Genomic DNA, 15,187 nt, shown 5'->3' with positions numbered 1-15,187 from the left:
GGCATGTAGTCATGTCATAATTAATGGCCTGAACATCCATCACCAATGTTAAATCATTCGGATCGTTGAAAGCTGGTTAAAACTATGGCCATTTCCGGAAAAAGAGTTTTCCGGTTTCCGGAAATCACATTTTCGGTTTTCCGGAAAATTTTCTGTTTTCGTTTTTCCGGAAAATTTTCCGTTTCCGTTCTTTCGGAAAATTTTCTGTCTTCCGATTTTCCGGAAAATATTCCGTCTTCCATTTTCACGCAAAATTTTCCTTTCCTTTCCTTTCTAATTTTCCAGTTTCCGGAAGAATTATATTCCGTTTTCCGTTTTCCCTGAAAATGTGGTCATCCCTAGTCTGTAGGAAGTTTAACCTATTTAAGAGTTCTGGTATATTTATATACCATGGTGTACTATCGTCTTTGACTGCTTATTTAGGTTCTATAAGAGGGATTTAAGCCGGGATTTTTTTTTTATTTTTCAAGTCAAGGATGGACCAAAGAACACTGCAGATGCGTTTTAGAACCGGATGGTCAACTTGGCAGCGCCAAGTGGGGCGAAGGGGCGTGGCATTTTTTCTTAAGGCAAATTTCAAAACTTTTTCACGCCTTTAGTTTTCAAGATATCAGTTGAAACTTTGCAAAAGGATTGTGTGTAACTTTGGGTATTTATCATTTTTTTTAGATCCCTACGTGAAACCGGGGCCGGGCCCGAGGAGCGCGTGTGTTACGAAGGGGTGATTTTTTTAGAAAAATCCGTTTTTTCCCGATTTTTCCGGTTTAGATTTATGATACGGACATGTGGTGCCGTTGGTAAGTATGCTCTATCGTGAGAAAAACGAGATATGAACCATGATGTTAAGATAAGTAGTAAGAAAGCAGTAGCTGTTTGAGTGAAAGTCTAAAATATACCTCTGAAAGTGGAAATCTTTAAAGGGTTAAACTTCTTTCAATCTGACGCCTTTGTTACATTTCTATCTGATAATTCATTATTAAGAGCTCTTCTTTGTTCTATCAGTCTCTCAAGCATTCCATGTATGCTGTTCCACCGAGTTTTAAGTTGCTGTGTAAGGGAATGTACTGCCAATCCTAATAACCTTTACTGTTCATCAGTTCTGACGTTGCCAACGTACTATGTTTAAAGTGGGAAACAATCCGACTAGCAATACTTAACATTTTCTCGATTTTTTCTGTTGCAAGACCCTTATTTATAGAGAGTTGTTGGGTCTGAACAAAACAACAAATGCTTGCATACGGAAGTTCTCGTACCGCACTTGTGATATTACTAGCATTGTTATAGACAATTGCATGTATTTTATCTGAAATGTTCCCTACTCTGCAACATATGCTAAGTGTTGAGTTAGGTTTACAATTGTGTGCCTCACTTCTATTTCAATTATTTGAAGGACTGAACTTATTGAACTTAGATGGAAGCATATAGTGTGCTGTGATTGTAATATAACTTTCCGTAGCATGCGAAGTCCAGCTATCTGTTGTCAAAGCAATCGATTCCGCAGCCACACTTCTCCTTAGAAAACAAGGCCTCAATACGGCGAGTCACAGGTTGCCTGGATGGTGACTGATAACTTGGTTCTATTTCATTCATAAATTCAAGAAACCGAACTGCTTCAACGAAAGGCAAAGGAAGAAGATCCTTTGGTACTATATTAGTTATTTTACTCTAGCACCTCTGCTTTTGTGGGAGAACAAGGTTTAGGGCCTCTGCGATAAGACAGAATTCTTTTCTGTTTCTTACGTACTACTATGTTCTCTTATTTGAAAACATTTTTCCTGGAATCTTTCTGTTACTTTAGATGCATTTGAGTTTGCACCAGGTGAAGCGATAATCTAAGATATAGAGGTAGAAGCACCTAGATTATCATCTACGTTTCTGAAATAAAAAAAAAAAATAAACACTTTGATTGTATTAGGAGTTGACAATTTACTAACAAAACATGAATGTAGAATAATAAGTAAAACTTTCAAATGCATACAGAAACATAGATAATAAATCAGCATTGAGAACTGAATTGATGTATCGATGACTAGGTGGAATCGTCCTTCAGTTTAAGAGAAATTGGCGGAAAAAGTTATGAAGAGAATTATGAATAGATCATTATATGAATAGCTGGTGCTAGTTTCAAGTAGTGCTACATACTATGGTATGTATAGTCAATAGTACCGGTATTTGGAATTCGTGACACTTATAGTTGCAAGATGGTAACACTAGGGTACAGTGTAAAATTGAATTACATCAGTAGAATTGAATTTATCTTACGGGTTTAAAAAGTCTATGGTACAGATCGAGTGTAACTGAGTAATAAACAGAAAAAAAACAGTCGGGACGGTAGGGCGTTCGAATCGAACATCGGTCTTCTGAATGTTAATCCGATGTTCTAACGCCTGAGCTCAGTTGGTATCCGTAGTGTACTCCCGCCCATGAAATGATACAAGACTACTGCGTGTGGATCCTATAGAATCTAGGGCGCCGATTTATCTGTAACTTTGGGGATCCATTCAGATGCTGAAGGCATATATGAGTGTTTTAAGACAAATTGAATTCAAATTATGCAAAATATTGTATATTTATAAATACAATGCGGGGTCCACATGAACTTTGAGGGGGCCGCCCCCGGCTCCCCAGGATCTGTGACCTTGACAGATCACCATGATCATGATAAGCAGTGAAGAAATGGTTGGAATATAAACATACCAGGCACACGCATAATCGGGGATTCCCCGAAACACACGCATGATCGGAATTTTCCGTTGCAAACGAATAATCAGCAAACCCTCACGTAAACAGAAAAAATGCGTGATTAAGGAAGTACAAATAGATGTAGCAGGAAGAAATGTTTCGTTGCTGATTTACTCGACCTTTCCTCTCCTATCCACTGTTAAGTTTGAGTTGCGTTCCTATAGCACTAGATGGGGAAGAGCATTGCCTCATTTATTTGTTTTTGCGTAGCATTTTTCGTTATTTTTCTTAATGTAAGACGACCAATGTCACTATTCCAAGTGAATATGTTCATTTTCCAGAAACTTTTTCGCCTTCCGTTTTTCCGGAAAATTTTCCGTCGTTTGTTTTCCGGAAAATTTTCCGTCGTTTGTTTTCCGGAAAATTTTCCGTCTTTTGTTTACCAGAAAATTTTCCGTCGTTTGTTTACCAGAAAATTTTCCGTCTTTTGTTTTCCGGAAAATTTTCCGTCTTCCGTTTTTCCGGAAAATTTTCATCTTCCACTTTTTCAAAAAATTATCAATCTTCCGTTTTCAATTTTCCAGTTTACGGAAAAAAAATATATTCAGTTTTCCGTTTTTCAGGAAAATGTGGCCATCCCTAGTTAAAACGTGTTGTTGCCATTTTGGTTATATGCAACCCGCCTTACTTTGTTGAATTTGTGGTTGCAGAACGCTTCAGGACGAGTTCAGGAATTATTTTATTTTTTAAAAATAATTAATTAATTAATACTTTTTCAATCTTTTTTGTAAGCATAAATCTTCCTTTGGAATAGCTTATTCGATTAGTAAAAACCGAATAGAAATATGACCAACAGTTCTCAAGATAATCGCGTACAACTGTATATACACAATACAAATATACACATTTACAGGTCAAACAGAACTTCCTTCGTTTTTGAAGTAGGTTTAAAAAAACATTTCAATCGGTTCAGTTCTTTTCTCGTGATTCGGTCACAAAAAAAGATCATTTTCATTTTCTGTATAATAGAATACGGTATATTTTTGTACGGTCCGTCTCAGTACAATCCCACGAAAAATTACTTTTGGTTTAAAATATATAATTGTTTTTAAAAATATAGGAAAGTAACAAAGCAATATTGTATTCTTAGCCGACTTACGTCGCTGTGCAAAATTTGATCTTTGTATGTCGTCAGGAAATTAGTTAAATTAAGGCTGAAAGATGAGATACAGTTTATTATTAGTTTAAAAAAAATACATAAACAGGGCCAGATTTAGGGGGGTGCAAAGGCGCACGTGCACCCCCCTTTGTTGTAAATATATACTATCTAAAGTGAGAAGCTAGCGGTGAATTTGCAAAATCAATAGTTTAAGTCAATTTTTTGAAGGTTGAAGGAAAAGAATTCATCGAGAGCAGACACTTAGCATTTCCAAAGGAATTCCTCATTCACATCACAGATGCCTAAAGACATTTAAAAAACTCAAATTTAATTCAAATGTAGGCCTACTGGTAGTTATTGGTGCACCCTCCCACACACACAGAGAATCCTGGATCCGGCCCTGTACATAAATATATAGAAATGAAAGTAATAATGTAATTGTATTCTTACCTACCTAACTTCTGTCGCTGTGTAAAATTTCCTAATTGCGTGACACGAGTTAAATTAATACTCTTCGCTAAGGTCACCATCACCTTTAAAAAAATAATGAATAACTGAAAGGCAATAAAGGATATAAAAATATAGAATGTGAACCAGATAGTATCTACAAAATTATATTATATGAACTAATAATTGTTTTCAGGTATCTCCGTATAGTGTATGAATTTTTGTGCCCAACAATGATGTCGTCATAAAGTGAGCACCCAAGTTTGTAGTCAATATGAAAATGTTTGGAAACGGCTATTAGTCTATATTCTAAAATTACCTTGATAGGTAGAAGAGAGATGGGAATTGATTTTCTTCCACAACCAGTTTCGTTACAAAACTTTCTGTTAGAAACAGATTCACTAAGATAAATACAAAATCCACTAAATAATTAGATTAAATGGATGTTCCAAGGTCTATTTAGCCAAGAGAAGGATCCTCGCAAAACTCCAGGCAAGCTGAGTGAGGTGGGCTAGGATTCTTAGCGCTTCACAGGAAGCAAAGAGAACTTGGCGTCCCGCAAAGCTCCAAGGCACGCAAAGGGGAAAGAAAAACGACGAAGTTCCACTGCAAGGTGACTGGTTTACGGTTAGAAATCTCTCAGAGCAAGCTAAGAGAGCAGAAGTGACCAGCCGAAACTGATGTCGGTTATGGCTTTGCTTGGTCTTTCATACCTCCTTCTGAGTAGATGGCGCTGGTGTTCTTCCTCCATAACATGATCCAGTGGTGACGACGATTCCAGTCGTCTGCTTCTTACAGTAACTTGTAGTAGAAACGCACGTAGGGTTGTTTACATATAAAAACACATGCTGATGCTTATAAATATAGCCCTGTGGTGATGTTACGATATAACAACATTCCGTAAATACTATTTGGCTCGGTTTCTATATTTTTGATATTTTTTGTTGTCTTAACAGTATTTAATATATATATATATATATATATATATATATATATATATATATATATATATATATATATATATATATTAAAGTAGGGTTAAGCTTAGTGAAGAGCCTTAACATTGTAAGTTGAGACATGCCCGTACAAGTAAAATTATTCGTAGTTTTTAAAAAATACTATATAGAAATATACGGAAGTAACAATGAAATATTGTGTTGTCATCTGACTTCTATCGCTGTGCTAAGTTTCAGCTCTTACGACGTCGGGATATGAGTTAAATTAATAAGGTTTCAAGATTTGATCTCTCGATTGAACTATTATAAATTAAAGAAAGCATGTAAAAAATCGAAATTACTCGAAGAAAATTGCCTAGAAACCAAATTTCCGTCGATTTGTTTATTTCATCGTTACCTTAAAGGAAACCAGTATTTCGTATTTCCCATATTAAAACAGTATTTAACATCTCAGGTATTCCAAGGATGATGGAGCTTCTGATTTCACAAGTCAAATATTTCGGTCCCTGTCCGTGTAACTTCCAATACGTAAATTTCAATATTTGGTTTCTTATGTACCGTACAATAATTTATACAAAAACCAGTCTGTCTTCAAATCATTTGAATGTGTTGCTGTAAATATGATAAACAAAGTAATGGCATGATTAATTTATCGTTCATTAACCCTTTTAGGATTTAACCCATTAACCATTTTAGACGATACCATGGCGTAGTATCGTCTTTGACTGCTTATTTAGGTTGTATATCAGGTATTTAAGCCAGTTTTTCTATTGGGCAAGTAAAGGATGCACCAAAGAGCACCACAGATGCGTTTTGGAACCGGATAGTCAACTTGGCGGCGCCAAGTGGAGGCGGAGGGGTGTGACTTTTCTATTTTTTCTTAAGGCAAATTTCAAAAAATTTTTCATGCCTTTAGTTTTCAAGATATCAGATTGAAACTTTATATAGGAATTGGATGTAGCTTTGGATATTTCTAAGTTTTTTTCATAAGTAGAAGCTTTGCTTTCTATATACTTAAACAGAAACTATTTGCTGAGCAAAACAATATATTTTCACATAAAAAACTACATAGTGTTAGTTGGCGAAACTATAACACGTACAGTACGTACTTTTTATGTGAATATATTGTTTTGCTGAGCAAATAGTTTGTGTTTAAGTTTTCTTGATATCCCTACGTCAACCCAGGCCCGAGCCAGAGTGGCAGAGTGTTATGGCGGGATTTTCAGAAAAATGCTGGTTTTTCCCGATTTTTCCGGTTCAGGTGTATGGTACGGATATGTGATTGGTATTGTTGGAAGGGGCTCGTTATACTGAAGAAACTGGCGTTTGAACCATGACTCTAGGTCAAATAATAATGATGCAGTACATTTTTGAAGTATTTTTTTATGTACCGGTATATATGAAAAAATAGCTCACCTTCAGGCTTTCAAAAATTTCTCTCGACCTCAGTTTTCAAGATACAAGATTGAAATTTTGCCCACGTATTACGTATATAAAAACGTATTTTCTACGAAAAATCAGATCCCTACATGATCCTAAGCCCAGTGGGGAGCAAAAATTAAAAAAAAAAATCCCGGTTTTTTTTAGTTTTACCGTTTCTGGTGTATAATACGGACAATAGAGTGGTACCGTTGGAAAATATGCTCTATTCTGAAAAAAAAACGAGGTATGAACCATGATTTCACGATAAATAGTAAGGAAGCAGTAGCTATTTGAGTGAACCTCAAAAAGTGGAAAGCCTAAAAGGGTATATGTCAAGTTAAATTATGATTATCAGTGTGTTTAGAGCGTAAATAAAAAGAAAAAAAGCTACATTTTATTCTAAACTTTAAAAAATTCAATGACTGTCTACAGTAAATAGTGAATATGTAGATTAAGTACATAGTTAAATAAAATAGTTTGCATATTAACATTTCTGAAAATTTATTTAAATGTTTAAAATAATTTATCTTCTTACGTTTTATTTACACCTGAGACACACTACTAATAATTTAACTTACATATTGTGTTCAGTGGTCGAGAAAGTATCATTTTTATGCAGATGGTTCAATTTCTAAGCTCACACAAACATTATTACATAGAGCACATTGTTACGACCTAGCATTTATAGCATTACGTAACAGTAGATCTTATGTCAATAATAATACTGACAATGAAAATATTTTTCTCCAACTTCAAAACTCACAAGAGACCTTTTCAGTCTGATAAAATGGTTGAATTCGTTTTCAAGGGAACACTTCATATCGTTACTGACCTCAAACCTCATTATTTGCTTCTTCCAAAACTCAGTTCTGATTAATTTTCCCAGTAACCGAAGTGTGCGTGTGTTTCGCTACAATGTGTGTGTATGAGAGAAAGAGAGAGAGTGTGTACCGTGTCCAGTAAATACACAAGCAGTCTTAGCTAGACTAAAGAATGGATCTTTCGACGAAATCTTAAAAAAAAAAAAAAAAACAAAGGGTACGGGCTATCGCACTAAACTTTCTTGCTTTCACATCTTAAGTTGAATTTTATCATGTACTAATTTTGAAACAGTTTATTTACAAAATTATAATAAGCGCTTTCGGAAAACTATATTAAAGAAAACAACGCAAGAGCCTACCCTTTCTAGATTTTTCATGAGAAATTATTTATGTCATATTGTAAAGGTAGTTACAGAAGGGTTTATTTAACAAGGATGAACAAAATTGTCCAAGTTATTCTTGAGAAAATCTTCCGTAAAGAACGCTTCTAAGAGTGAACTACAACTTGTGAATGTTTTCACGCAAATTGATTTATATCTATTGTAGCATTGTAAATTATGTAATATTTATTAATGAAATAAGACCAAATCAACTGAACAGTTGTCCGGAAAAACTCGCACCTAAAAGTTAACTATCCCTTTTGGATTTTTCTCACATAAGCAAATTATAAAATAATATAGGATTCTTAATGAAATATTGGTTTATGGAAAAAAAGAACAAACTCATTAGAGGTATTCTCGAGAAAATTACATTTTTTTTTAATTTTTACACTTCAGTGAACGACCCTTATTTTTGGAAGGTAGCAAAATTGAAAAAAAAACTGGAGAATTATTTAAAAACTTCAAGTTTAAAAATTTGTTTCGATACTTTGAACTCTATAGCTATTAGGTGAGTGTACATAAGGACGAACACACATAATCACTTTTCCTTTATACAGGGGCCATGAAATGTTTAAATCCGTTGAAATCTCGAATGGAGCACTTTCTTCTCTTCTAACGTCGAACGAGAAAAGAATAAAGTTAATTTAAAGATTTTAAGAAAAATATGTTATTCCAACAAATGTATGGTTTAGTGATTTTATGAAATTTATATCTGGCAACATTTCTTACCGCAGAAGTAATGAAGGCATTTTCATGCTTTGCGCCCAAGACAGTTGAGTATCGTCGGCAAGGCGGACATAAAGAGGCCATTACTCGACTCGTTAATTGGTGGAAGGCGCCATTGTTCGGAATTAAGAGCAAAACATCAGGGAAGATAACAAAGGAAGACAGAAAGAGATACAGTGGAAATGTAAACAGCATCCCTTCCAACTAACTTCATCTTACTTCGTTCTATCTCTTGCTTTCACTCTCTCCATATTCACTACGTCATCAGAATGAGGTGAATAAATTTGCAACCAAATGATTTTTTTTTTTTTTTTTGCAACCTAGAGAACAAAAAAGTAATGATGTGTACTGTACAATCTCCCTTTCCCCCCGCCCTCAAAAAGGAAAATATCTGGTATAAAATTTTATACACAATAATAACTCAAAAGCTCTAATTAATTACCTACGATTGATTCAAAACGGAACTTTACAGAGATAAAATTAAATTATTAATCTAAAAATTAATGAAATTAAATCTAAGCTTCAGCGGTTACACTTTAAGAGCTCCCAAAGAAGTGAATGATACATGTATTATTCGTGCACGTTGTTAGAGATTAGTGTGCTGTACACGATGTGGATTGGTTTCCAATTTTATCAAATACTTAGCATACAAGAGAATTGGAATCTATCCACCTTATTAAAACTACCTAAAGTTCATTCAACGAACCTTCTGATCCTGATGTAAACATTGTAGAATTGTATTACTCCGCCAGTCACCGGATGATTGGCTATCGGTCAGCGCTTCTTTCGAGAAGCACGTGCTTGTACCCTGTCGATGTTTTACTTATTCCCCGCATGTGACCATATTGTTAATTGTGATTCGCGCTAAAGTTGGGTCAAAACCACTTTCAATGCATGCGTATTCTCTTTTATTGCATTAATTCAATTTAGTTCTTAGATAAAGTGTTGTCTAATTCTAAGGAATTCTGGTAATGAGCCTTATAAGCAAGGACTATTTTCTTCTGCTGCATGGGTGTTCTAAGGCTCTCTAACCAATAAAATCAAACAATCACCACGTGTATTTGTTTACATGAGGTACTGAACATTCCTTGAATGAACTTTAATATTAATAGACAACTTCTGTATCCCTACACTTGTACAAAGGCGAAACATGATACATCTGATTTTTCTCCATAAAAAATACGAAACGAGTTTAATTGGACGGATCTGATATCGACACTAAATTTTTAATGTTCCGACACTTAAAACTCGTGCTGATAGCTCTGGTCTGTTCTTTGCTTAAAAACAAGGACCAACGTATTACTGAAGTCACTAATCTGGAGAATGTGCTCTTCTTATAATAAAATATTGGTCGAACACAAAGAAATTGATATCTCAAATATGAACTATACGTTTAAGAAAACTATTGTAAATTTATTTTGTGATATACCAACACTATAATTGGGCTTATTCCTGTTGTGTTCGTGACAAATATACAAATAAATATCGATATCTCGAAATAAATAAATAAATAAATGAAACTGTAACTCAAGAATTCGTCTGTAAAGAGACATTCAAATTTCAATCTATTAAATAGAATACTCTGTGTTAAATGCAAGGAAGTAACCGCGAAAAAAAGAAGAGAAAGTATAAAATAGAGAAAATGCGAATATCATGATTTTTTTCGGGTGGAAATGTAGTAAGATTGAGATTACTATCCTTCGCTCAAGAGACTGTTTTTGTTGTTGTTGTTTTTCCATTAAGCAATCGTGATTCACCATATTCAATTCTAGTCAGAAACTATTCTCTACTGACACATTAATTTAGATCTGTAGGAAATATACGCAGCTTATAAGTGTCAAAATTATCCATTAATAAATTATGCATTAAAATGGATGACATTTCATTATGCGTTAACAAACAACTGTTCTGTATTAGAATTGGAATTTAACGAATGGAATATAGATTTTACAGGATAATGAATTATTTAATCTGAAAAACATCCAAATTAACTATTTTCCTTATTTTATTCGGATCATTGTAGATAGACACAGCATCCTTAAAACTGAAGTAAAACTATAAAAAAAAACATGATGATTTTCAAATGTAATATTTACGTAAATTAAGAAATTATGATTTTAAAATTTACGAAATATTTACTGTATAATATTTACGAAAATTCTTTTATTTGTTCTTCCTTAATCTCATTTTCCGTTTGATATTATCCATGTTTTATTTACAGTGATTAATATTAATTGTTGTCAATTCTAGTCGACTTTTGTAAAAAAAAAAAAAAAAAAAAAAAAAAAAAAAATTGCATCTTCTATTGAGACATTTACTTCTACGCTCATTTTGTAAGTATTAAATGTCAAAATTGTAATTTTGTTTGTAGTTTTTAAGTTTTTTCTTTATATAAAAGGGGGGGGGGAATAGTGAGTAGCGCAGTAACGATGCTTCTGTTTCCTTATTACTGTATACGTTTTGGTAGTTTTAATGTACCGGTACTAGAGATCTGCGTGGGCTCGGGCCTACAAACCGTATATAACTTCGGTCCAGGCCGGGCTCGGACCGTAAATATTTAAATATACTACCGTATTTCTCGGTCCTTTTCGGGCCTAACTTTGTAAATATAGTACTGTACAATGATATGTATTGCACCATTTTTTCTGGAGAACTTTTAAAGCACAACTGCAAAATTAAACCTCTAATTTCTGTCAATAAAAATACAATTTTGTGTTAATTATTAAGTTTCTGTAATTCGGGCTTATTTCGGGCTCATTTGATTATCACACGAGCTCGGGCCGGCCTCGGGCCTAAATGCTAAAACATATTTCGGACTCAGGTCGGGCCTCGTATTTTAAATTTACGGGCCGGGCCGGGCTAAAAATTCCGGCCCGTGCAGACCTCTAACCGGTACACACTAATTCCGTATGAATAATTGTATTGAAGTTCAGGATTGTTATCTGTACTTATACACTTAAGCCAAATACGCAAGCTAAATTTTACATATGTCAAAAGCAATTGTTAAATTGAACTGACAATTTATTGTTATTTGTTAAGTTAGAGAGCCACTGAATATTACAGTTGATTTACAGCACTCAGCATTTTTCTTATGGCATCAAAGAAGTGCAACATATCCCATATCTTTAATGGCTGAAAGATCGAGGAGCTCGATTTACTTCTATTGTATATTTATTTTCTTAGTTTACCACAGTGCTCTTCGGTATATATTCCAACCCAGCTACTTCGAAAGTGATAAGTATACTGCTAAGCATATGTTTCAACTTCCAATCTTCACAATGCATCTCCATTCTATCTCAGTTGCCTATTATTTCCGATTATTTTGTGAAGGAAAATTGTAAGTGTACGTATTTTTTTTTTTTTTCATTGGGGAATAGCCAGAGATAATATATACGAATAAGGATTTCTCATTGATGGAAACAGTATATATGCGAGTATTTATGAGAAATCGCTACAGATAGACAGATCCAGTTAAATGCAATAATGTATCCACAACCCAGCATTGTATTTTAAGTTTTGGAACTTACTTTTTTTTTTTATCACACACAGGATCAGAAATAACTGAGGATGAGGAGGATTTTTCCTTTGGCAAAATTCAAAATTCCTAGTTTCTAAATGTTTCCCTTGTCTCGTTAAGTATAATTGCAGATAATGACGTTGGACGATATTTTAGATTATATTTCACAGCAAGAGTGTATTTATTTTTTGTCTTCAAGTATTCCATTTTGGACTCGAAGAAACCAAATGTACTCAAGAATCCGTGGATACTTGCGGAGCTGAAAACATTAAAAGCGAACTTGCGTTTATCAATACTCATTTCAGTTCAATTTCAAAGATCATAAGGAGATGAGAGGAGCGATGATTAGGACTTTGTAGTGCATTTGACCTGTTTGTTTCAATAACGAAATAGGCTCCGCCCAGACCAATTGGACAAACATTTTTTCCAAAAGCACAGTCAATAGACGCGAAAAATCCTGACATAAAATTCTTGTCTAATGCAAATAAAGTGTTCCTAAGAAAAACGACGCAAGAATTAGAGATTTATCGACAAGTAACATTGCTTCTTTGAAATACTATCCCTTAACGACCCTTGACACAGAAGGAACATTTTCGATGTACAGTAATGTTTTGACTGACAAATGCAGGCTTTTGCCAGAAAATACCGAAAACTACATAGTTGTCTATTGTAGCATGACTGCATCATAGTTGTACGCCAAGTATGTAGTTCAAGTAATACAACGTTTTTCTCTAAAGATAATAAAATTTCTCATTTAATTTAACTTTTGATTGGTGCATATTTACCTTTTTAGTGCATATTTGCATATTTTCAGTGCATATTTTCGTGATTTTTAGCGCATATTTGCATGCATATTTTGCCATTTTTTAGTGCATATCGATCCGAAGTCTAGTTATTAGGATACATGTGAAATCCAACCAACAGAAGTGTTTGCGTGTGAAATAGTTTCTCTTTCTTCTTTCTCATCTAGAAATGTAATTCAAACACTGATCATACACGTAAGGATATGAAAGAGAAAGGGTGATAAAATAAGAATTGATAAGCATATTTTTATAATAACAATATTTTTGTTTTGGTATAATTTCAGTATTATGTATATACGTAAGTTCAACAAAGAGAACGGATTGTGCATTTGACAATCTCAACTGTTAGATTGAATTGCAAGTAATAAATACAGTATAAAGTTTTGAATACGTTAAGATATTAAGAAGTATTAAATACATCAATTTTTATTGAAAATTTTCTAAAATCTTATCGCATACAGCTTCGACACGTGGTGACTAATTGTGGAAGTCTTCGAAACATAAAAGTAACATATGTGGAAAAAACAATATTATGTTATAGATGTATATATCTTGTTTACTTAGTGCTTTTCTTTGGAAGGGGACAGGGTAAGAGTACAACTGCTGGAGATGTTTCCAGCCATTGTGGGCATTTGTTACCTCTAGGTTTTATAGATGTATCTCGTTTAACTTTGTGGCGGCCTCCGTTGTCTTACTTTCCCGAAATCTCCTTCTCCTTCTAAGGAAATATATATAGATATATAAAAATATACAAATGATGGATGCCTTCAGAGGAGGCCTAAAATTCCTGTTTCCCATATGTGTCACCATAGGAAAAGGGAAGGAGGAAGAGCTATGCCACCGACAGGGCAATCTCGTAACTTAGGAAAGTCCCTCAAGGACTGTCTTCAAAGATATTACCAGATATAACATCAAAAGGTAAACTGCCCCAACATTCGGAACTAAAGTTTCAATTTTGATATCAGCATTGTTACATCTCACAGGTATACTATTCTCTTATGTGTATTCCAGCTCCCCCCTTCACCTGTCTACCGCCCCCATTTACCCTAGTTCAGTATCTTCAACTGGAAAGGCATAAATTTTATAATCCTTCCTTTCTTCTCCTTCCTTTCGCTATATGACTGAAATGGTCGACGTTTTGTGGTGGTACTTTCACGTAACTTGCTAGTAGCATAGACAAAATACAGAATCCTTCCCCTATCTATATCCTTAAAAGAAAGAAAAAAAGACGTAGAAATGATAAAAAATAAAAAAATGAAATGGAAGTAAATCTACACGCGACTTGCTCACACTGATTTCGTTCTTGTGTTCACCTGGCCAAAGACGAATAAGGGATTTTATGGTTTTGTCTTCTGCCTTTTGGGAACACGAGGAGTCAGTCATAAAACTAAGCAACGAGAAAGAAGAAGAAAAATGAATATCAATATATTTGTGTTGTCATCAGGAACAAACAATATTTTTACGACTTTGAAATGTCTTTGTTGCTAATACACTGTAAGGTAACTTCTGCGTTGCACAAATATTATGTACATTAATGCAAGGTTTATTTCCGTTGGCAAGTGTTACAAAACTAACTTCTTCCCTGATCTTGTTTTCAAGTTTTTCCCTTTCCCGTGTAATGTATTACTACGAAAATCTAGTTTGGGTTTAGCGTTTTTGTGCTTAACATCTAATAGAATCAAGGGTGCCCCTTCACGGATGTGAGTTCCCCCCAGTATTATGAAATACATGTAGCCATTATTTACATACAAGATTTATTGCGGTAATCTTCTAAAAGAATCTGGCACAATCAAGTTTTAAAATACTTGGGTATTCCATTAAGCATGAAATATAGAACTTCAAAGACAAATTTGATCATGATTGTAGATTAACGTCAGTTAAAGCTTCAGATATGCTAATAACTTGTTTTAAGAAGAATTCAATATTTAGTAAGGTTAATACAGTAATAAGATTTAAAAGTATAGCAAATTTTCATCCTTGTTTAGAATTCAAGATTTCTAAAACTCATTAACTATGAGACGCGGCTGCTGCTATAAGTTGAATTTAGACTCAAAAAATGTTTTTTGAAGTCTTAGTTTTTTCAGTAAAATAAAACTTTGCTATTGAGCGCAAAACAATCTTTATGCGCCTCTACAAAATTCATGAAAGCTAAAAGTGAATGGTTCAGATTTATACTTGCATGAACAGTACAAGTAGTAACTTGAAGTATATGGCAGGAAGCTTCTATTTGTTAACATAGAAAAGCATATTTATAGATGCATCGCTCCTGTCTTC

Source organism: Thermobia domestica, chromosome 1, assembly GCF_964235325.1.
Source record: "Thermobia domestica chromosome 1, izTheDome1.hap1.1, whole genome shotgun sequence".
Lineage (NCBI taxonomy): Eukaryota > Metazoa > Arthropoda > Insecta > Zygentoma > Lepismatidae > Thermobia > Thermobia domestica.
The sequence above is the reverse complement of the archived record's forward strand: the minus strand, read 5'-3'. Positions refer to the sequence as shown.